The 22797-nt window shown below is 43.9% G+C and overlaps 1 non-coding gene across 1 annotated transcript; it reads right to left on the reverse strand.

Annotated features, from left to right (window-relative positions):
* Positions 1-21563: 21563 nt before the first annotated feature.
* On the reverse strand, positions 21564-21625 carry LOC142869798 (U7 small nuclear RNA). The gene has a single exon (XR_012918353.1). It is a non-coding gene; the product is annotated as a U7 small nuclear RNA (small nuclear RNA).
* Between the last annotated feature and the right edge of the window lie 1172 nt (positions 21626-22797).

Consider the following 22797-nt stretch of genomic DNA (forward strand, 5'->3'; position numbering starts at 1 on the left):
ACAGTAGATTTCTTTGTACATCTTTCCTGTTACACTTGTACAAGAATTTCTTTAGGATACTTTATAGGATAATGCCGGATTATTTTCTAAAGTGGTTATATGAACTTCTACTTGCTCTTGTAGAATAAGAATTGCTATTGCTGGGCACAGTGGCTCACACCTATAATCCTAGCACTTTGGGAGGCTGAGGTGGAAGGATCACTTGGGGCCAGGAGTTCAAGACCAGCCTGGGCAATAGTGAGATCCATTTTTATAAAAAATTTTTAAATTAGCCGGGTGTGGTGGCGCACGCTTGTAGTCTCAGCTACTCAGGAAGCTGAAGGAGGCTGAGGCAGGATGATCACTGGAGCCCAGGAGTTTGAGGTTGTAGTGAGCTGTGCTGACACCACTGGACACTGCATTCTAGTCTGGACAACAGAAGGAGATCCTGTCTCAAAAAAACAAAAAATTCCTATCCACTATGTCCTCTCCAGCCCTTGGTATCATTAAGACATCTTGGCTGGGCGCAGTGGTTCATGCCTGTAATTCTAGCTCTCTGGGAGGCCGAGGCGGGAGGATTGTTTGAGTTCAGGAGTTTGAAACCAACCTGAGCAAGAGCGAGACCCCGTCTCTACTATAAATAGAAACTAATTGGCCAACTAATATATAGAGAGAAAATTAGCCAGACATGGTGGCGCATGCCTGTAGTCCCAGCTACTCGGGAGGCTGAGGCAGCAGGATTGCTTGAGCCCAGGAGTTTGAGGTTGCTGTGAGCCAGGCTGACGCCACGGCACTCACTCTAGCCTGGGCAACAAAGTGAGACTCTGTCTCAAAAAAAAAAAAAAAAAAAAAAAGACATCTTAATTTCTGCCAGTCTAGTGAAGATAAGATGATAACCCAATGTGGTCTTGATTTGCATTTTTCTGATTACTAATGAGACCATCTTTCATATTTTTTTTTTTTTTTGAGACAGAATCTCTCTGTGTTGCCCAGGCTAGAGTGAGTGCCGTGGCGTCAGCCTAGCTCACAGCAACCTCAAACTCCTGGGCTCAAGCGATCCTCCTGCCTCAGCCTCCTGAGTAGCTGGGACTTCAGGCATGCGCCACCATTCCTGGCTAATTTTTTCTATATATACTAGTTAGCCAATTAATTTCTTTCTATTTATAGTAGAGATGGGGTCTTGCTCTTGCTCAGGCTGGTTTCGAACTCCTGACCTCCGGCAATCCGCCTGCCTCGGCCTCCCCGAGTGCTAGGATTACAGGCGTGAGCCACCTCGCCCGGCCCATATTTTTAAAGAGATCTTTGTATTTCCATTTTTCTGAAATGTCCCTTCATGTCTTTTGTCCATTTATTTATTGGATTATCTTTCAATGTTTTGTAGGAGTTCTTTAAATGTTCTTGATAGTAAATCAATATTGGTTATTTGTGTTACAAATACAGATGCTTCTCAAATTATAATGGGTTATATCCTGATTAATTCCATAGTTAAGCTGAAAATGTCGTAAGTTGAAAATGCATTGGTACACCTGAGCTACCAAACATTATAGCTTAGCCCAGCCTATTTTATTTTATTATATATATATATATATATATATATATATATATATATATATATATATAGTGGGGTTTTTTTGTTTTTTTTTTTTGAGACAGAGTCTCGCTTTGTTGCCCAGGCTAGAGTAAGTGCCGTGGCATCAGCCTGGCACACAGCAACCTCAAACTCCTGGGCTCAAGCAATCCTACTGCCTCAGCCTCCCAACTAGCTGGGACTACAGGCATGCGCCACCATGCCCGGCTAATTTTTTTATATATATATATCAGTTGGCCAATTAGTTTCTTTCTATTTATAGTAGAGACGGGGTCTCGCTCTTGCTCAGGCTGGTTTTGAACTCCTGACCTTGAGCAATCCGCCCGCCTCGGCCTCCCAGAGAGCTAGGATTACAGGCGTGAGCCACCGCGCCCGGCCTGTGCTTCCATTTCTAATGAGCAAAGACCTCATAATCTCTCATTTTAACCACTGTCTTGCCAATAATTTTGCTTCAAACCTAGCTAATTCCCAAGCATGGATTGGTCCTCAACCATCTACCTTCTCAACTTTTTCATCTGGACTTCTGAGGTTCAGAGAGGTTAGGTAATTTGGCCAGGGACTTTTAGCTAATTAGGGGGCAGAACCAGGACAGAAATCCAGGCCTGTCTTACTGAATGTTGAGCCACCACAGAACAGAAGTTTCCCACTGCTCAGCAACCCTCAGTGACCCTGGTTAGCCCTGCAGGTCAGTTCCCTATAGCAACTACTTCCTACCTTCCACTCCCCTACTGCTCCCAGCAGGAGACCTGATTTCTTTTCTGATCAAGGGCTAGGCCCAGAGGCAGGAAGCTCTGGCTCCCCAACCTCTTCTGTTCCCAAGTCTGCCCTGCTAGCTCTTTGCTCGCCGTGTGTACGCAGCAAGTCTGATCTACAAATAGCCCTACCTTAAAACTTTACATTTTACTATTTAAATACTGTTTATTTTACAATAAACATCTATTCCTTAATAATAAAAACAAAATATTATGAATTACTTATTGAAAGGGACATGCTCATGGTACATGAAATGAACATGCATTCTTCCAAGTAGTCAAATTTTTTCAAAATATGTGTGGGTGGGTTAAAGGACCATCACCTAAGGATGAGCACTTGTCCAGTCTGCTGGGTTTATAGAAGAATTGTCTATTCTTTGAACGTTTCTGTGCTAAGTGTTATGAAAAGAATATGTAACTATTTTTGGAATCAGAATGTTATCATTAAAAAATAAAATAAAATTCCTTTTTTTAGCCCCCCCCCCTTCACACTCCAGCCACTCGAGAACAATCTGCTCTCCCAGCTCCACCTCCTCACCTTCTACTCACCCCTCAACCCTGCACAGTAGCTCTCCCTCCACCCCCTGCCTCCCTGGGGAAACTGCTCCGGCCAAGGTCACTGTGATCTCCTTTCAAACCCTTATCTGGTTTGCCTTCTCCACAACACTGCAGCTGGCCCCTTCTGGGGATGCACTTCTGGCTTCTGTGCCATTCAGTCTCTCCCAGCAACCTTTGACCCCTCTGTTTCAGCTTTCTTTTCAGGCTTCTCTTTTCTTTTTTCTTTCTCTTTTCCCTCCATCCCTTACTTCCCCCTTCCCTCCCTCCCTCCCTCCCTCCCTCCCTCCCTCCCTTCCTTCCTTCCTTCCTTCCTTCCTTCCTCCCTCCCTCCCTCCCTCCCTCCCTCCCTTCCTTCTTTTCTTTCTCTCTTTCCTTTCCTTCCTTTCTTCTTCCTTTCCTTTCCTTCCTTTCTTCTTTTCTTTCAATAGTTGCATATATCTCTGTTCTTTCTTTCTTTTTTTTTTTTTTTTTGAGACAGTCTTGCTTTGTTGCCCAGGCTAGAGTGAGTGCCGCCGTCAGCCTAGCTCACAGCAACCTCAAACTCCTGGGCTCAAGCAATCCTACTGCCTCAGCCTCCTGAGTAGCTGGGACTACAGGCATGCGCCACCATGCCTGGCTAATTTTTCTATATACTTTTAGTTGGCCAATTAATTTTCTTTCTATTTTTAGTAGAGACGGGGTCTCACTCTTGCTCAGGCTGGTTTTGAACTACTGACCTTGAGCGATCCGCCCACCTTGGCCTCCCAGAGTGCTAGGATTACAGGCGTGAGCCACCGTGTCTGGCCTCTGCTCTTTCTTGAAGCGTTAGTTTTCCTTGGGGATGCTGGGCTGAGCTTTCTTCCTCCTCACTCTGCACCCTCCTGCTCCCAACATCCCCAGCTTCTCACCCTCCAGGTCTCCAACATCTGTCCCTATCCCATCTAATGCCAATAACTCATGCCTCTGTGGCTTCCACCTGGCTCCCTGTCCAGCATTTCAAACCTGTGAACCCATCCAGACACAGACACGGGAATCTTCACGAGATGGCCTGCAACACCCCAATCCACAGCTGGTCTCATCTTCTTTCCCCTATACCTGTTCTTTGTTTTGTTTTTGGTTTTTCCTAACAGGATGACTCATGTTTGTTTTTTCTCTCTTCTTCCATCCTCGCTGTCAAGCAGTGTTGAAGTTCTGCCCCTTTTACCTCCGTCAAATACTCTCAGTTCATCTCCCTCCCCACCCCACCTGCACACATCAGAGTGCAAGATAAAATAGATCCTCTAAAAGAAAGAAAGAAAGAAAAGAAGTCAGGCTGACAGCAGGCTTATAGACAGCAATGCCAGATACAAAAACATGGAGTTGTAGCTAAAATCTTGAGGGAAAATAAATGTCAGCCTATAATTCTATTATATTCCTCCATTTTCTTCAGGTTTACTCTGTTGTTCTTCTAACTTCCTGAACCAGACAATTAGCTCTTTGCTTTTTAGCATTATTTCCCTTTCTGTGTCAAATTTCACATAAACTTTTTATATCATATTTTTCCTCAGATTTAATTTTATATCCCAATGTCATATTTTCACCAATATTTTTCTTCTGTTAATCTTCTTGATTGTCTCTCTGGAAGCTTTTAGAAGTTCTTCTTGATGTTTATTCTGAAATTTCACGATGATATAAATCTTGAGTGTTTGATTTAAAACTTTAACAAATTTATATATTTTTAATTTTATTTATTTATTTATTTTAGAGACAAGGTCTTACTCTTTTACCCAGACTGGATTGCATGGCATCATCATGGCTCACTGCAGCCTCGAACTCCTGGGCTCAAGCGATCCTCCTGCCTCAGCTTCCCTAGTAGGTGGGGCTACACGTGTGCACCACACCTGGCTAATTTTTCTTATATTTTTTAAGAGATAGGATCTCACTATGTTTGTTTTTTTTTTAATTTACCATGCTGGGCCCTTTTATTTTATTTTATTTATTTATTTATTTATTTTTTTGAGACAGAGTCTCGCTTTGTTGTCCAGGCTAGAGTGAGTGCCGTGGCGTCAGCCTAGCTCACAACAACCTCAAACTCCTGGGCTCGAGCGATCCTTCTGCCTCAGCCTCCCCAGTACCTGGGACTACAGGCATGTGCCACCATGCCCGGCTAATTTTTTTTATATATATATCAGTTGGCCAATTAGTTTCTTTCTATTTATAGTAGAGACGGGGTCTCGCTCTTGCTCAGGCTGGTTTTGAACTCCTGACCTTGAGCAATCCGCCTGCCTCGGCCTCCCAGAGAGCTAGGATTACAGCGTGAGCCACCTCGCCCAGCCTGTTGGGCCCTTTTAATTTGGAAACTTATTTCCTTCAGTTCAGGAAAATATTATTGAATTATTTATTTAATAACTTGCCCCCTCAGCTATTTATTTGTTCTCTCTTTCTAGAGCTCCTATTAATCAGATATTCTATTTCCTGGACTGAACCTCTAATGTTTTTACATTTTATTTCTTATTTTCAATTTCTTTGTCTTTTTATTCTACACTCAGGATGTTTCCTTAACTTTATCTTAGAATCCTTTTATTAAGTTTGTTACTTCTGTTTCCATACTTTTAATATCCAAGAAGTCTTTATAATTTTTTTAATGTTCCTTTTTTTTTTTTTTGAGACAGAGTCTCGTTTTGTTGCCCAGGCTAGAGTGAGTGCCGTGGCGTCAGCCTAGCTCACAGCAACCTCAAACTCCTGGGCTCAAGCAATTCTCCTGCCTCAGCCTCCTGAGTAGCTGGGACTACAGGCACGCGCCACCATGCCCGGCTAATTTTTTATATATATTTTTAGTTGTCTGGCTAATTTCTTTCTATTTTTAGTAGAGACGGGGTCTCTCTCTTGCTCAGGCTAGTCTCAAACTCCTGACCTCGAGCAATCCTTCTGCCTCAGCCTCCCAGAGTGCTAGGAGCATCTTGTTCTTATATCATGGCTGTAATATCTTCTCTGAGGATATTAATTGCAATTTTAGGAGCATTTTCTTCTGGTCCCTTCACTTTCTATTACCCTCTGGGCTCTTTCTCTTTTGGCTTTTATGTTTGAGGCTGCTTTCCCCTCTCTGATGCTCCTTAGCTGCCTGTCCCTAGTGACGAGAGACCCCCAAAGAGCTGACTGGAAGCCCTGGAGGGTGCAGAGACTGTCAGCTGCTGGGCCTCCCTGGGGGTGATGAGGGGGACTAGCCTTTCAGATCCTGTAAGCTTTTCCTCCTGAGCCAGTTATTATCCCCAAAAGGGAATTTTCCAATCCTCCTCCCCCTGCTTTCAGAGGACTAAGGACCTTTAAAGTTTTGAGTTGTTATGGGTTCTACGACTGATAATTTTGGCTCTTCACTGCCCACATCCTGGGGCAAATGGGAAATCCTCAAAGTTAAGTCCATTACCTCACATTTCCATTTTTCTGATTACACCTCTCATTTGCGTGAGTCTTCTCTCTGTGTCCTTGTGCTTTTGTGCTTTATTACTTCTTTACTCTCATTTTAATGTGGTTTCTGGGGGTAAATACGTGTGCTCAGTTCACCGCATTCAACCAGAAGCTCCCTGCTTCCTTCAGTTAGTTACCTCACTCATTTAACTCTTACGGTGCTTGCGAAAGTTAAAGGTGGTCATGTGGCCGGGCGCAGTGGCTCACGCCTGTAATCCTAGCACTCTGGGAGGCTGAGGTGGGCGGATTGCTCGAGGTCAGGAGTTCGAAACCAGCCTGAGCAGGAGGAAGACCCCCATCTCTACTATAAATAGAAAGAAATTAATTGGCCAACTAATAGATATAGAAAAAATTAGCCGGGCATGGTGGCACATGCCTGTTGTCCCAGCTACTCAGGAGGCTGAGGCAGCAGGATTGCTTGAGCCCAGGAGATTGAGGTTGCTGTGAGCTAGGCTGATGCCACGGCACTTACTCTAGCCTGGGCAACAAAACGAGACTCTGTCTCAAAAAAAAAAAAAAGATGGTTTTGTGTGTGTGTGTGTGTGTGTGTGTGTGTGTGTGTGTGTGTAACAGGAAGTTGAGAGAGATTTTTCCTGTGGTCTTGGAGTTTAAACTGAGTCTTCAAGGAGAGAAGAAGTACACACAGGTGCCCCCACATTGTAGAGAAAGACTTTACAGACCAGGCAAAAAAGCACAACGGCTCCCACAATGACAGCCTCTGTCACCACTGAAAGCCTATGTGAGATTATAAATTTGATTTGGGAGTAAAAAATCATGGAGATAGTGAATGTGTGGCTCACACCTGTAATCCCAGCACTTTGGGAGGCCGAGGCAGGAGGATCATTGAGGCCAGGAGTTTGAGACCAGTCTGGACAACGTAGTAAGTACCTTGTTTCTACAAAAATAAGTTATCTAGTGTGGTGGCATGCACATGTAGTCCTAGCTACTTGAGAGGCTGAGGTGGGAGGACTGCCCTGGACAACAGAGCAAGATTCTATCTCTGAAAAGAGGGGGAAAAAATCACGGTGGAGTTGTTGGTCTGTTCTGGAGTGCTTCATTATTTCCTCTCCCTCAACCTTGAGAGATGAGGGGAGGTCACGGGCCATGGCAGGGGAGTACCAAGAGACGCAGAGGGCCTGCAAGAAACAGATGGGCATCGTAGTCTTTACTCGTTTCCTTTCTCCCACCATTCCAACCCTGGAGAAGCCAGAGGGAGGAGGCAGAGGGAGGATGAGAGAAAAGCGAAGAACAGGCCCTACTTTGCCATTGCAGGTCTCTGTGCTGTGGGTCTAGCTGTGCTGGGGGAGGGGAAGCTAGGAATAGGATGACAGATTGAAGCTTTAAAACGGACTGTTCAAGACTTGTGATCCACGAAAATGACCAGAGAGCTAGGGGCCCGCTTGAGAAATGCATTCCAGGGGTGGGGAAGGCTGCTGACAGAGCAGGGCTGGAGGCATGGTTGGCAGGGAAGGCAAAAAAGGTCTGTTCCTCTTTGTACCTTATTGTGTTCAGACAGCTTGATAAACCCGCTATGACCTAAAGTGCTAGGATTCATTCAACAGTCTTCACGGCGTACCTACTCTGTGCCAGATTCTGTGTGGGTTGCAGAAGATAAAAATGATAAGCAAAAGCAAAGGATTCCTGCCCCCATGGACAATGAGTGAGGAAGACCAACTGCCTAAGGTAGGAAGTGCATTTGGCTGCTAATAATGGAGACCAAAATAACAGTGGCTTAAATTATATTCAAATTTTATTTTTCTCTCATGTAAAAAAAAATCTCCATAGGTAGGTAGTTCATAGCTTCTCCTTCATCACCCATCATCATCGGGGCCCAAGCTTCTTCTGTCTCTCTCTTCCCCATCCTTAGCCTGTGGTTTTCATTCTCAAGATTACCTCATGGTCCAAGGTGACTGTTGGAGCTCCAGCTATCACCTCTGCATTCCAGCCAGAAATCAGAAGGAATAGGGAAAGTGTAGAAAATAATCCATATTAGCTTTTTGTCCTCTCTTAAAAAACTTTCTTGGAAGTCTTGTCCAACAACTTTTGTTTATACTTCACTGGTCAGAATTTTATCACATGGCCACTCTTAGGTGCAAGAGTGATGTGTTACACAACATTGGATCACCAGAACAACGATGTGTATCAAATCTGGGAGAATAAGGATGACGTGTGCTGACAGAGGAGGAAGTTGCTTGGTTAGTCTATCTGGCTTCCCCTGGATCTGCCCCCTGGGATGACCTCCCCTGTTCTCCGTGGCCCTGGCTCTGTCCTCAGAGAGGCTGTTCTTTGTCCCTTATCACTCGCGGCCCATCTGAGGAGGCTCATGTGGTTGACACTCCCCTTAAAGGCTGCACAGCGTTGGCAGCCACTTCTAGAGAGATGCATTTGGGATCCCGGATATTAGTCATAGGCTGTTGTGGGCCAGGTGTGGGTTTTTTATTAGTTAGTTTGCTCGGTAATATGGTTCCTGAAATAATTAGTAGGTTATTAAGCATGAGTTACTGTAGCCAAAGATCTTACATATCATATTAAGCCTAAAAACTCTTATATTCTGATTACTGGCCTCTGTGACCATCCCCCCAACTCTCTGATTAATGGTAGCTTGAAGTGGAAGACAATGCCATTAATCTGATCTTGGCTGGTAGTCTTGCACTACGTCAGTCACAGAATTCTTTTTTTTTTTTTTTTTTTTTTTTTGAGACAGAGTCTCACTTTGTTGCCCTGGCTAGAGTGAGTGCCGTGGTGTCAGCCTAGCTCACAGCAACCTCAAACTCCTAGGCTCAAGTGATCCTCCTGCCTCAGCCTCCCGAGTAGCTGGGACTACAGGCAGATGCCACCATGCCCGGCTAATTTTTTCTATATATATATATTTTTTTAGTTGTCCAGATAATTTCTTTCTATTTTTAGTAGAGATGAGAGTCTCCCTCTTGCTCAGGCTGGTTTCGAACTCCTGACCTTTAGCGATCCTACTGCCTCAGCCTCCCGGAGAGCTAGGATTACAGGCGTGAGCCACTGCACCTGGCCTCTCCATTTCTTTATGCTTACTGACTAGCTCAGGCCTGATTGATGTGTCCTCGTGTAGGACTTTGCTAGAAGCAGCACGAAGGAGCCAGCACATGTACTCCAGCCTGGGCAACAGAGTGAAACCCTGCTTTAAAAACAAATTATTATGGATAGATAATAGTTCTATACATTTATAGACTTCATTTTTGATTTGCTGTTTTGTTTTGCTAAACCAAAGCCTCAGGTTTTCTTCAAGGGGGTTATCCTAGCCCATCAGCCAACTACCATGACGGGTTTATTGGCTTGTTGCAGTGAATATCACACACCAAAGGTGATAAAAAGCATCTTGCCAAGCAAAGGAAGAGATAGGTACACTAAAGGATTTGCGAGGGGGAGCATAGGTGAATGGAGCAGCGTTCTAGTACTGTGGTCCCCCACCCCTGGGCCATAGGTCAGTACCAGTCTGTGGCCTGTTAGGAAATGGGCTACACAGCAGGAGGTGAGCATGGGGCAAGCGAGTAAAGCTTCGTCTGTGTTTACAGCTGCTCCCCATGGCTCTCATCACCATCTGAGCTCCACCTCCTGTCAGATCAGCCGGGGCATTAGAATCTCATAGGAGCGGGAGCCCTACTATAAACTGCACATGCGTGGGATCTAGGTTGCGTGCTAGAGAATCTAATGCCTGATGATGTGAGGTGGAGCTGCCAGGGTGATGCTAGTGCTGGAGAGCGGATGCAAATACAAATTATCATTAGCAGAGAAGTTTGACAGAGACCATAATAAATGAATTGTAGGGGCCGGGCTTGGTGGCTCACGCCTGTAATCCTAGCACTCTAGGAGGCTGAGTTCAAAACCAGCCTGAGCGAGACCCCATCTCTACTATAAAAAAAAATAGAAAGAAATTAATTGGCCAACTAATATATATATATATATATATATATATATATATATATATATATATATAAAAAAAATTAGCCGGGCATGGTGGTGCATGCCTGTAGTCCCAGCTACTCGGGAGGCTGAGGCAGGAGGATTGCGTGAGCCCAGGAGTTTGAGGTTGCTGTGAGCTAGGCTGACGCCACGGCACTCACTCTAGCCTGGGCAACAAAGCGAGACTCTGTCTCAAAAATAAATAAATAAATAAATAAATAAATAAATAAATAAATAAATAAATAAAAATAAAAAAATAAAAATAAATGAATTGTTTGCAAACTCATATCTAAACCCTATCGCTGGCCGGGCGCGGTGGCTCACACCTGTAATCCTAGCACTCTGGGAGGCCGAAGCGTGTGGATCACTCAAGGTCAAGAGTTTGAAACCAGCCTGAGCAAGAGCGAGACCCCATCTCTACTAAAAATAGATAGTTAATTGGCCAACTAAAAATATAGAGAAAATTAGCCGGGCATGGTGGCGCATGCCTGTAGTCCCAGCTACTCGGGAAGCTGAGGCAGAAGGATTGCTTGAGGCCAGGAGTTTGAGGTTGCTGTGAGCTAGGCTGACAGCACAGCACTCTAGCCAGGGCAACAGAGTGAGACTCTATTTCAAAAAAAAAAAAAACCACAAACATGGCCGGGCGTGGTGGCTCACGCCTGTAATCCTAGCACTTTGGGAGGCCGAGACGGGCGGATTGCTCAAGGTCAGGAGTTCGAAACCAGCCTGAGTGAGACCCTGTCTCTACCAAAAAAAAAAAAAATAGAAAGAAATTAATTGGCCAACTAAAAAAATATATATATATATAAAAAAAAAAAAAACCACAAACAAACCCTATCGCTGAGTGGCAAGTTACAATCAAGCTGTATCTGGTAGCAGGCTTTATAGTGGCAAGCGAATTGATGTACTTCAATTGTACAGCTGCATCTGGTGGCAGACTTTAAGTCAGAATCCAACACTTATTTTAATCTTCAAATGGTCACCGCATTATTTTATTTACCACTTCTGTCCATGCCTCTTTCCCGCACTGTGCCCTTGTCTCAGTCATAGTTTTGGTAAGCCCAAAAGCTAACCCTAGCAAAGATGACTAAAAAGTAAACATTGCTGGAGAGCTTCTTTGAAAAGGGGGAAAGACCGAATGATGAGACAGCAGAAGACACTCAGACTGCCAACAAAATGAAAGCTGCATTTAAAAGAAAATACCACGGGTCCTCCTTCAAGTACGGGTTCATTGCAATAGGTGATTCACATTCTCCAAGCCCACTTTGTATAATATGTGGCAACCGGCTATCCAACAAAGCCATGAAACCTTCAAAGCAGCTTTGCCACATGGACACCAAGTACCCTGAATTAAAAGACAAGCCTTTGGAGTTTTTCAAAAGAAGAAAACGTGAACACGAAGAACAGAAGCAATTATTGAAGGCCACCACCTCATGAGAAGTGTCTGCACTGTGAGCATCACTCTTAGTGGCTGACCGCATTGCTAAAGCTAAGAGGCCCTTTCCTATTGGTGGAGAGTTGATCCTGCTGCTGCTGAGGACATTTGCCATGAACTTTTAGGAGAGGCTGCAGTTCATTCAAGAGGTTGCACATATTCCTCTTTTGGCTAGCACCATAACTAGATGAATTGATGAAATAGAGGATACTGAGCTACAATTGTTAGTGAGTATTACCAGTCACCATGGTGAGCAACCCAGGTTAACAGGTCTGCCGTTGACAACAAAGCAACAATGCTTGCTTTGTTGTTGTTGTTGTTGTTTTGAGACAGAGTCTCACTCTGTTGCCTAGGCTAGAGTGCCATGGCGTCAGCCTAGCTCACAGCAACCTCAAACTCCTGGGCTCAAGCAATCCTTCTGCCTCAGCCTCCCAGGTAGCTGGGACTACAGGCACGCGCCACCATGCCCAGCCCGGGGAATTGACTTTGTGTTAAAAGAAGATCAACTGCTTGAGATCGCAAAGGACAGTGACCTTAAAAGTATGTTTGAGACCACGTCAAATCTCCACATGTTCTGGGTTAAAGTCAAGGCAGAATATCCTGAGATTGCCACAAAAGCACTGAAAAGCCTGCTTCCATTTCCAACATCCTATCTTTGTGAAGCAGAGTTTTCTGCAGTGACAGCAACCAAAATGAGATTACAGAGTAGACTGGACATAAGCAACACACTTTGAGTGTCACTGTCTCCGATCACCCCTAGATGCGACCATCTAATTGCAGGAAAACAAGCTCAGGGCTCCCACTAATTCTGCATTATGGTGAGTTGTATAATTATTTCATCATATATTACAATGTCATAATAATAGAAATAAAGTGCACAATAAATGTAATGTGCTTGAATCATCCCGAAGCCATCCCCTCCACCCTAGTCATGGAAAAATTATCTTCCACGAAACCAGTCCCTGGTGCCAAAAAGATTGGGGACTGATGTTCTCATAGGCTCATAGTAAATAGGGCTTTTTGTAAACAGTTAATATCGGGTCTGGACTGCAAAGTAAACATTGATATCATACTGTATCCAGAAACCCCTTAGCTGAAGCTCTGCTCCTGGGCTGTGAATCAAGACTGCTTCTCTGATTCAAGGCAATTTGGATCCTCAGGTGAAAGTGGAATGTTGAGTCTCACTGATATGATTTCAAACAGCAACGTTTCTTATCGCCTATGGTTTTAGAAGACACAGTTTCTCAGTGAGTAAGAAAGGAGTAATCACAAAAGGGGGTCGCTCTGCACTTTACTGCTGCATACCTTAGGAGAAATATTGCCTCCTAACTTTGCAGCTGGTGCTATCTGTGTTTGTTATTCCAGCTTGACTAATGGCAGGGCAGAATTTTACTTTCTCCGTCACAGCTAAGTTTACTTTCTCAGAGTGTATGGGAGACAATATATCTTTGATCCGGCCAGGTCTTTTCCTTGGGGAAACTTCGAGGTCTTTATCTTTATTTATTTATTTTGCCAAATACTCAATGCCAAGTTATTGAGCGAGGTCTTTATCTTTAGATCAGGTTCTCCAAAGCAAACATATTCCAATCGCCTACTTGGAGAGTACAGTTCTGATTGCTAGTGGTCTGGGTACTGAGTTGGGGAAAAAGGCTGAGGTTCTCAGAATTTAGGATGTAAATGTTGTTTTAGTCCTCTTGTTTTTAGAATAATATCTCTGGTGCACAAACCTCAAGTTTTCTGCCAACGTGGAGGGGGGCAGTCACAGAGCTGCAAGGACTGGAGAGGGAAATACAACCCTCCCTAAACAGATTTTCAAATAAATCTACTTTTCTTTCTTTCTTTTTTTTTTGAGACAGAGTCTTACTCTGTTGCCCAGGCTAGAGTGCCGTGGCGTCAGCCTAGCTCACAGCAACCTCAAACTCCTGGGCTCAAGCAATTCTTCTGCCTCGGCCTCCCGAGTAGCTGGGACTACAGGCATGCGCCACCATGCCCAGCTAATTTTTTCTATATATATTAATTGGCCAATTAATTTCTTTCTATTTATAGTAGAGACAGGGTCTTGCTCAGGCTGGTTTCGAACTCCTGACCTCGAGCGATCCTCCTGCCTTGGCCTACCAGAGTGCTAGGATTACAGGCGTGAGCCACCGTGCCTGGCCCCTGTAGTTCTTTTAGTGAAGATATGTTGGTAGTAAACTTTCTTGGCTTTTGCATGTGTGAAAATGTTCTTATTTCACCCTCATCCATAAAGACATTAGATACAGACTTCTGAACTGGTGAATGTGTTCTCCCAGCACGCTGGAGATACCATTCCAGTGTGGGGCTTTCACCGTTGCTGTGCAGAAGTCAGATAGCAATCTAATTGCCATTTCTTTGTAAAAGTCTTTTTTTCTGCAGCTTATTGTAATATCTCCTCTTTGTTTTTGATATTCTATGCTTTCAGTATAATGAGTCTAGGTGAAGATTTATTTTCATATTTCATGCTTGGGATTTGTTGGGATTCCTGAATTTAAGGATTAGTGTCTCATTAATTTCAGAACACCATTAGCCATTAACTCTTCTTTTTTTCTTATGAAGTGATGTCAAACTTACATAAAAGATGCAAGTATAGTCCAAAGGACTTATTTTTTTCCTGAATCATCCAAGGGGAAGTTGCCAACTTAATGCTCATTATCTCTAAATACTTTAGTGTGCATTTCCTATATATATAAAAAAAGGACATTCTCTTACATAACTATAAAACAACCACACAAATCAGAGAACTGACACTGTTATATTACTATCATATGGTCCTCAGACTATTACAGTTTCACCAACTAGCCTGAAAATGGCCTTTATAGCAAAGAAAAAAAACCCATTTAGAATCTCACATTGCATTTGCATTTAGTTGTTATATCTTTTTTTTCTTTTTTGAGATAGTCTTGTTCTGTCACCCTGGGTAGAATGCAGTGGTGTCATCATAGCTCACTACAACCTCCAACTCCTGGGCTCAAGTGATCCTCCCCCCTCAGCCTCCCAAGTAGCTGGGGCTACAGGTGCCAGCCACCATGCCTGGCTAATTTTTCTATTTTTTGTAGAGATGGGGTCTTGCTCAGGACTCAAACTCCTGACCTCAAGCAATCCTCCTATCCCAAAGTGCTAGGATTACAGTCATGAACCACTGTGCCCGGCCCATTATGCTTTTTTGTTTACTTTTGTATGTGTTTGAAATTTTTCAGAATATCAAAATATGTTTTAAAATCTGAAGAAAAGGTATTTAAAATATTTTATCTAGCAAATTAAGGCACTCTGGTACCAGGCATTCTGGGATTTCAGTGATATTCCATTTCCTATATTGCTGAGAAAGAATGATTTTTTTTTTTTTTTTTTTTGAGACAGAGTCTCACTCTGTTGCCCAGGCTAGAGTGCCATGGCGTCAGCCTAGCTCACAGCAACCTCAAACTCCTTGGCTCAAGTGATCCTCCTGCCTCAGCCTCTTGAGCAGCTAGGACTACAAGCATGTGCCACCATGCCCGGCTAATTTTTTCTTTTCTTTTTTTTTTTTTTTAGTTGCCTGAGTAAGTTCTTTCTATTTTTAGTAGAAACGGGCTCTCACTCTTGTTCAGGCTGATTTCAAACTCCTGACCTCGAGCAATCTTCCAGCCTCAGCCTTTCAGAGTGCTAGGATTACAGGTGTGAGCCACCACACCTGGCCACAGTGCCATGGCATCAGCCTAGTTCACAGCAACCTCAAACTCCTGGGCTCAAGCAATCCTCCTGCCTCAGCCTCCTGAGTAACTGGGACTACAGGCATGCGCCACCATGCTCGGCTGACTTTTTTTTATATATATTAGTTGGCCAATTAATTTCTTTCTATTTATAGTAGAGACGGGGTCTCGTTCTTGCTTAGGCTGGTTTCGAACTCCTGACCTTGAGCAATCCGCCCTCCTCGGCCTCCCAGAGTGCTAGGATTACAGGCGTGAGCCACTGCGCCCGGCCTCTTAATTTTTTTTTTATAGAAAAAAAATCTCAGGTGGAACAAGGGTGAAGAATCTGTTGTGAACAGCCAGACCAGATGTGATGGTGGCTGGAACAAGGGTTGCAATCTTGGGCCTGGGGTTAGATTTTAGAGACAGAGTTGACAGGCCTTGGGGCTGATCGGGCATCATGGGCGATAAGGGAGAGGGACGGGTAAAAGAGGACACCGGGTTTCTGCATGTGGGTTAGTGGTGGCGACTTTCCCGGAGATGTAAGTTCAGGAACAAGAGAATGTTTGGTAGAAAGCGGTGAATTTGGCTCTCGCCGTGGGGTTGGGAAGTGTCTGTAGCATTTCTGGGTGGCACATGGAGCTCAGGTGGGAGGTCTGAGCAAGTGATACCCAAGCAATGTTGTTAGGCCAAGGTGAGAGAAGTTTGTGGGTGAGGTTCCCCAGGTAGAAGGTGTGGACTCAGGAGGGAATGCTGGGGTCAGAGCTGTGGGGACTTCCAGTTCTGAAGAGTCTCCCCGGATGGGAGTGTAATGGGGAAGAGGAGGCTGAGGGGCCCTGAGGCTGGACTCTGCAGACTCATGCTCTCTGAGGCTCACTTTTCCCTTAGGTGGCAGGTTTATCTGCCAGTCCAGGTATTTCAAGTAGAAAATAATTTAAGTTATTGATTTCAGTGCTTCTGAAGCCATTAGAAGGGCTGTAGAAGGGGCTCTGGTCTGGGCTTCCAAAAATGATTCTCAGAACATGGCAGAACCAGTCTGTCAGGGAGGCTGCTGTTCTTGCTGTGATCAGGAGGTTGGGAGGGTGTCAGGAGGTCACCGCTGGACCAGCCGCCTCAAGAACACAGCACTACCCCACCACAGATGATCAGTGGGGAAAGGATGATCTTTTCAATAAATGGTGACTATCCCTATGGAGAGAAAATGAACTTTGATCCCTAACCTCACACAATATGCAAATGTTAATTCAGGATAAATCATAATCCCCAATGTGAAAGGTAAAACAAATAAAACTTACAGAAAAAAGAAAAATGGAAAACAACTTCTTCTTCTTCTTCTTTTTTTTTTTTTTTGAGACAGAGTCGCACTCTGTTGCCCGCACTAGAGTGCCATGACTTTAGCCTCGCTCACAGCAACCTCAAACTCCTGGGCTCAAGCAATCCTTCTGCCTCAGCCTCCCGAGTAGCTGGGACTACAGGCATTCGCCACCATGCCCAGCTAATTTTTTCTATATATATTTTTAGTTGGTCAATTAATTTCTTTCTATTTTTAGTAGAGACAGGGTCTCGATCTTGCTCAGGTTGGTTTTGAACTCCTGACCTTGAGTGATCCACCACCTCGGCCTCCCAGAGTGCTAGGATTACAGGCGTGAGCCACTGGCCGGGCCTGAGTGACTGCATTTATATGAAATATCCAGATGGGAAATCCACAGAGGTAGAACACAGAGTGGTGGTTGCCAGGGACTGGGGAGCAATTGCTAAATGGATGTAGGGTTTCCTTTTGGGGTGATGAAGATGTTTTGGAACTAGAAAGTTGTGGAGGCTATACACATTATGAATGTGCTAAATGCCACTCAATTGTTCACTTTAAAATATTAATTTTATGTTACATGAATTTCACCTCAATTAAAAAAAAGTAAGGACTCACGTTCATCAAAAAAGCAGCACTGGCCGATTGTGGTAGCTGTCGCCTGTAATCCTAACACTCTGGGAGGCCTGTGGTGGGATGATCGCTCAAGGTCAGGAGTTCAAGACCAGCCTGAGCAAGAGGGAGACCCTCGTCTCTACTAAAAATAGAAAGAAATTAGCTAGACAACTAAAAATATATCTAGAAAAAATTAGCCGGGCATGGTGGCGCTTGCCTGTAGTCCCAGCTACTCGGGAGGTTGAGGCAGGAGGATCACTTGAGCCCAGGTGTTTGAGGTTGCTGTTAGCTAGGCTGATGCCACGGCACTCTACCATGGGCAACAAAGCTGGACTCTGTCTCAAAAAAAAAAAAAAAGGCAGCACTAAGAGAGCGAGAAGGCAAGTCACAGACTGGAAGGAAGTACCTACAATTAACATGCTTGATACAGAACTAGCATTCAGAGTGTATATATACATAAAACCAGCACAGGCCAGGCAAGGTGGCTCACGTTGTAATCCTAGCATTTTGGGAGGTCAAGGCCAGAGGATCGCTTGAGGCCAGGAGTTCAAAGACAAGCCTGAGTACAAGTGAGACCCTGTCTTTACAAAAAATAGAAAAATTAGCATGGCATGGTGGCATGCACCTGTAGTCCCAGCTACTCAAGAGGCTGAGGCGGATCACTTGAGGATCACTTGAGCCCAGGAGTTTGAAGTTGCTGTGAGCTGTGATGACGCCACTGCACTCTAGCGCAGGTGACAGAGCAAGACCCTGAAAGAAGAAAGAAGACAACAACAATAACAAAAAATCCCAGTACAAATAAATAAGAAAAAAACTAATAAATTCACAGGCGAAAGACTTGAAAAAGCACTTTACAAAAGAGATACAAATGGCCAATAAGAATAACGAAAAGATGCTCGACATAATTTTTTGTCAGGGAAATACAATGAAAACCACAGTGAAACACCACAACATATCCACTAGAATATCTAAAACTAAAAGGACTGACCGTACCAAGCTGTAGTAAGGATACTGTAAGGCATCTAGACATTCATACATTGCTGGTAAAAGTGTAAACTGGAATACTTTTGGAAACTGGCAAAATCTATCAACACTAAAGCAAAAAATACACATACTCTATGACTCAGCTATATATCCAAGAAAATTTGGTACATCTGTCCATTAAAATCCAGATACGAAAGCAGGGCACAGTGGCATGTGCCTATCGTCCCAGCTACTCAGTAGGCTAGACCTGAGGATTGCTTGAGTCCAGGAGTTCAAGTCCAGCCTGAATAACATTGTGAGACCCCATCTCTAAAACTAATAAAAATAATTTAAAAAAATACAGGTACAAAAATGTTCACAGTTGTTTTATTCATAATAGCTCCAAACTGGATACAACTGAAATGTCCATCAACAGTAGAATGTATAAATTGTGGTTTATTGATAAAATTCTATACTAAATAGCAATCAAAAAAACAAGCTATTAGTACAACATAATTAGATCTCACAAACAAAATGTTGGAAGAAAGAAGTTGGACATACACTTACTCTAGCCTGGGCAACAGAGTGAGACTCTGTCTCAAAAAAAAAAAATTATATACTGTATGATTCCATTCATTTGAAGTGCAAGAACAGTAAATCAATAGTGATAGAAGCAGAATAGAGGTAACTATTGCCTGGGAAAGAGTAAGAGGAACCTCTGGAAAGCTAGAAATGCACATGCAGACACACATAAGTGCATGCAGCAGTACCTTCTGTTTATAGCATCCGCTACCTCTCCTTGTTGTAGCCATCTCCTGCCTCTCCCCATTGTTCTCTCCTATACTATTCCTAATTCCTGATGATGTCAATATCCATGTCAATTAGCCTTCCAGCCCCTGGCCTCTCAGTCTGTCTCTCTCCTCCCCTCAAATTTCTATTTTTTTTTTTTTTTTGAGACAGAGTCTCGCTTTGTTGCCCAGGCTAGAGTAAGTGCCGTGGCATCAGCCTAGCTCACAGCAACCTCAAACTCCTGGGCTCAAGCAATCCTGCTGCCTCAGCCTCCCAAGTAGCTGGGACTACAGGCAAGCGCCACCATGCCCGGCTAATTTTTTCTCTGTATATTAGTTGGCCAATTAATTTCTTTTTTTTTTTTTGGAGACAGAGTCTCACTTTGTTGCCCTGGCTAGAGTGAGTGCCGTGGCTTCAGCCTAGCTCACAGCAACCTCAAACTCCTGGGCTCAAGCAATCCTACTGCCTCAGCCTCCCGAATAGCTGGGACTACAGGCATGCGCCACCATGCCCGGCTAATTTTTTCTATATATATTAGTTGGCCAATTAATTTCTTTCTATTTATAGTAGAGATGGGGTCTCGCTGTTGCTCAGGCTGGTTTTGAACTCCTGACCTCGAGCAATCCACCTGCCTCAGTCTTTCACTCCTTTTAAAGAGTTGTCTATGGTCACTGTCTCTTTTTTCTTTTTTCCTCTTCTGTTGTTTTGAACCCATAGCATGCAAACCTTTGTCCCCTCCAATCCACCAAATCTGCCTTATCATGATCACCAATGACCTCCATTTTGCTTTAATCCATTGGTCAATTCTCATGCTTTATCCTACTTGAGATTTTAGTAGAATCTGGCTGTTTATCACTCTTTCCTCCTCCTCCTGCAAACTCTTTATTTGGCTGCAAGGTCACAACAGTCTCCTGGTTCCCTCCTTCATGTCTTTGCTATTCTTTCTCAGTCTCCTTTGTTGGTTCCTCTCATCTCCTTGACCTTTAAACTTTTGAGTTCCCCATGGCTCAATGCTTGCACTTTTTCTCCTTTTAATCCTCACACACTCCCTTGGTGATCTTATCCATATGACCTGGGTTTTAAATACTATCTATAAGCCGATGACACCCAAATTTACATCTCCACTTGGATGTGTAATAACTCAACAAGACTGAAATTGAGTTACTGACCTAATCCCTGAAACCTGATTCTATTTGTAGTCTTCCCAGCTCAGGAAGTGGGAACATCATGCTTCTATTTCTTTAATTTTTTTTTTTTTGAGACAGAGTCTCCCTCCATTGCCCAGGCTAGAGTGAGTGCTGTGGTGTCAGCCTAGGTCACCTCAAACCTAGCAGCCTAGCAACCTCAAACTCCTGGGCTCAAGTAATCCTCCTGCCTCAGCCTCCCAAGTAGCTGGGACTATAGGCGCGCACCACCATGCCTGGCTAATTTTTTCTATACATTTTTAGTTGTCCAGCTAATTTCTTTCTATTTTTAGTAGAGACAGGGTCTCGCTCTTGCTCAGGCTGGTCTGGAATTCCTGAGCTCAAGTAATCCTCCTGCCTCAGCCTCCCAGAGTGTTAGGATTACAGAGGTGAGCCACCGTGCCCGGCAATCATGCTTCTATTTCCTCAGGCCCCACACTTTTGAGTGTGTTTCTCTCACACCCCACTTCTAACTCTTTTAAAAGGTAAGTCAGGCTACCATGACATCTGTCTCTTTTTGCTAGCTTTCAATCCCATTCTGAGGAAATGCCAAAGACCTCTCAATAGCCTCTGAAGCCAGCACTCTGGGAGGCTGAGGCAGGCGGATTGCTCAAGGTCAGAAGTTCGAAACCAGCCTGAGCAAGAGCGAGACCCCGTCTCTACTATAAATACCAAGAAATTAATTGGCCAACTAAAAATATATATTAAAAAAATTAGCCGGGCATGGTGACACATGCGTGTAGTCCCAGCTACTTGGGAGGCTGAGGCAGCAGAATTGCTTGAGCCAAGGAGTTTGAGGTTGCTGTGAGCTAGGCTGATGCCGGGGCACTGACTCTAGCCTGGGCAACAGAGTGAGACTCTGTCTCAAAAAAAAAAAAACCAAAAAAAAACCCCTCTGAAGCACACTGGGACCTACCTCATTCCTCACACCTTTATCTCTCTGAAACACACTCACACCTTGTACTTGTTCATTCTTTCCCAATGTTCTTGTTCCAGAGAGTCGCACGGCTCCCTCCCTCACCTCCTAGCCCTTACTTAATTGTCACTTAACAAAAATCATTGTCCACCCTATCTAAAATTACAATGCTCCCATACTTCCTGTCTTTCTCCCCACTTTATATTTTTAAAAATTGGGGGGTTTTTGTTTTTAAAATTAATACACTTTATTTCTTAGAGCATTTTCACATTAGCAGAAAAATGAAGCAGAAAGTAGTTCCCATGTATCCTCCCCCCCACCCCAGTTTCCCCTATTATTAGCATCTTACATTGCTGTGATACATTTGTTACCACTGATGAACCAATATAGATACATTATTTATTTTTCTTTATATGTTTTATAAAAAATTGTGGGGAGGAGGGGTCTTCCACTGAGGACCAGAAAACCTGCTAGACAAATTCTAAAAGAGCTGTAACACTTGGATACATTATTATTAACTAAAACCTACAGTTTACATTAAGGTTTACTCTGTTGTACATTCCATGGCTTTTGACAATTGTATAATATCATGTATCCATTATCACAGTATCACACAGAATAGTCTCAGTGCCCTAAAAGTACCCTGTGCTTCACCTATTCCTCTCTCTCTCCCCTCACCTGAACCCTTGGCAACCTCTGGTTTTTCCATGTCTCTATAGTTTTGCCTTTTCTAGAATGGAATCGTGCAGAGTAAGTACCCTTTTCAGATGGGCTTATTTCACTTAGTCATTCACATTGAAGATTCCTCCTTGTCTTTTCGCGGCTTGCTAGCTCTGCTGTGTTTTTTTCCTTGGCAGCTGTCATTCTAATAGTTGTTTGTCTTCACCTCAGGAACGTATGTTTCATGACAGGGAATCTCGTCTGCTTTGTTCACTGCTGTAGCCCCACCGCCTGAATAGTGCTTGACTCACAGATGGGGTTCAAGAAATATTGGTTGATTTAAACTTTTCTTAAATGAATGGTGATAGAAGAACAAGCCATTCTATCCAGGACCCTCCTGGCCAGGGAATTTGTATAGTGTTTAGCTTTCTGGACCTCTAGAATTTCAACTCCACTGTCTCTGACTTTGGATGAGTCACCTGACTTAATCTGTTTGTGCCTCAATTTTTTTCTTCAGTAAAACATAGATAATAATAGTACTTCCCGGCTGGGCGTGGTGGCTCACGCCTGGAATCCTAACACTCTGGGGGGTAGAGTGGGGAGGATTGCTCGAGGTCAGGAGTTCCAGACCAGGCTGAGCAAGAGTGAGACGCACCCCCCATCTCTACAAAGATAGAAAAATTAGCCGGGCGTGGTGGCATGCGGCTGTAGTCCCAACTACTTGGGAGGCTGAGGCAGGAGGATCGCTTAAGCCCAGGAGTGGGAGGTTCCAGTGAGCTATGACGACGCCACCGCACCCTAGCTGGGGCAACAGAGTGAGACTCCGTCTCAAAACAAAAGACAACTAAACAAACAAACAAACAAACAAAAATACTAAGAAATAATAGTTCCTCCCTCAAGGGCTGTGGCAAGGATTGACCGAGTTCATATACATAAAGTTCTAATAAACCCTGCACATAGTACGCCTATACGCGTAGTGTCGTTATTCCGCGCAGGGGCCCCAGAGCAGGAGG

This window comes from Microcebus murinus, chromosome 2 (assembly GCF_040939455.1).
Source record: "Microcebus murinus isolate Inina chromosome 2, M.murinus_Inina_mat1.0, whole genome shotgun sequence".
Lineage (NCBI taxonomy): Eukaryota > Metazoa > Chordata > Mammalia > Primates > Cheirogaleidae > Microcebus > Microcebus murinus.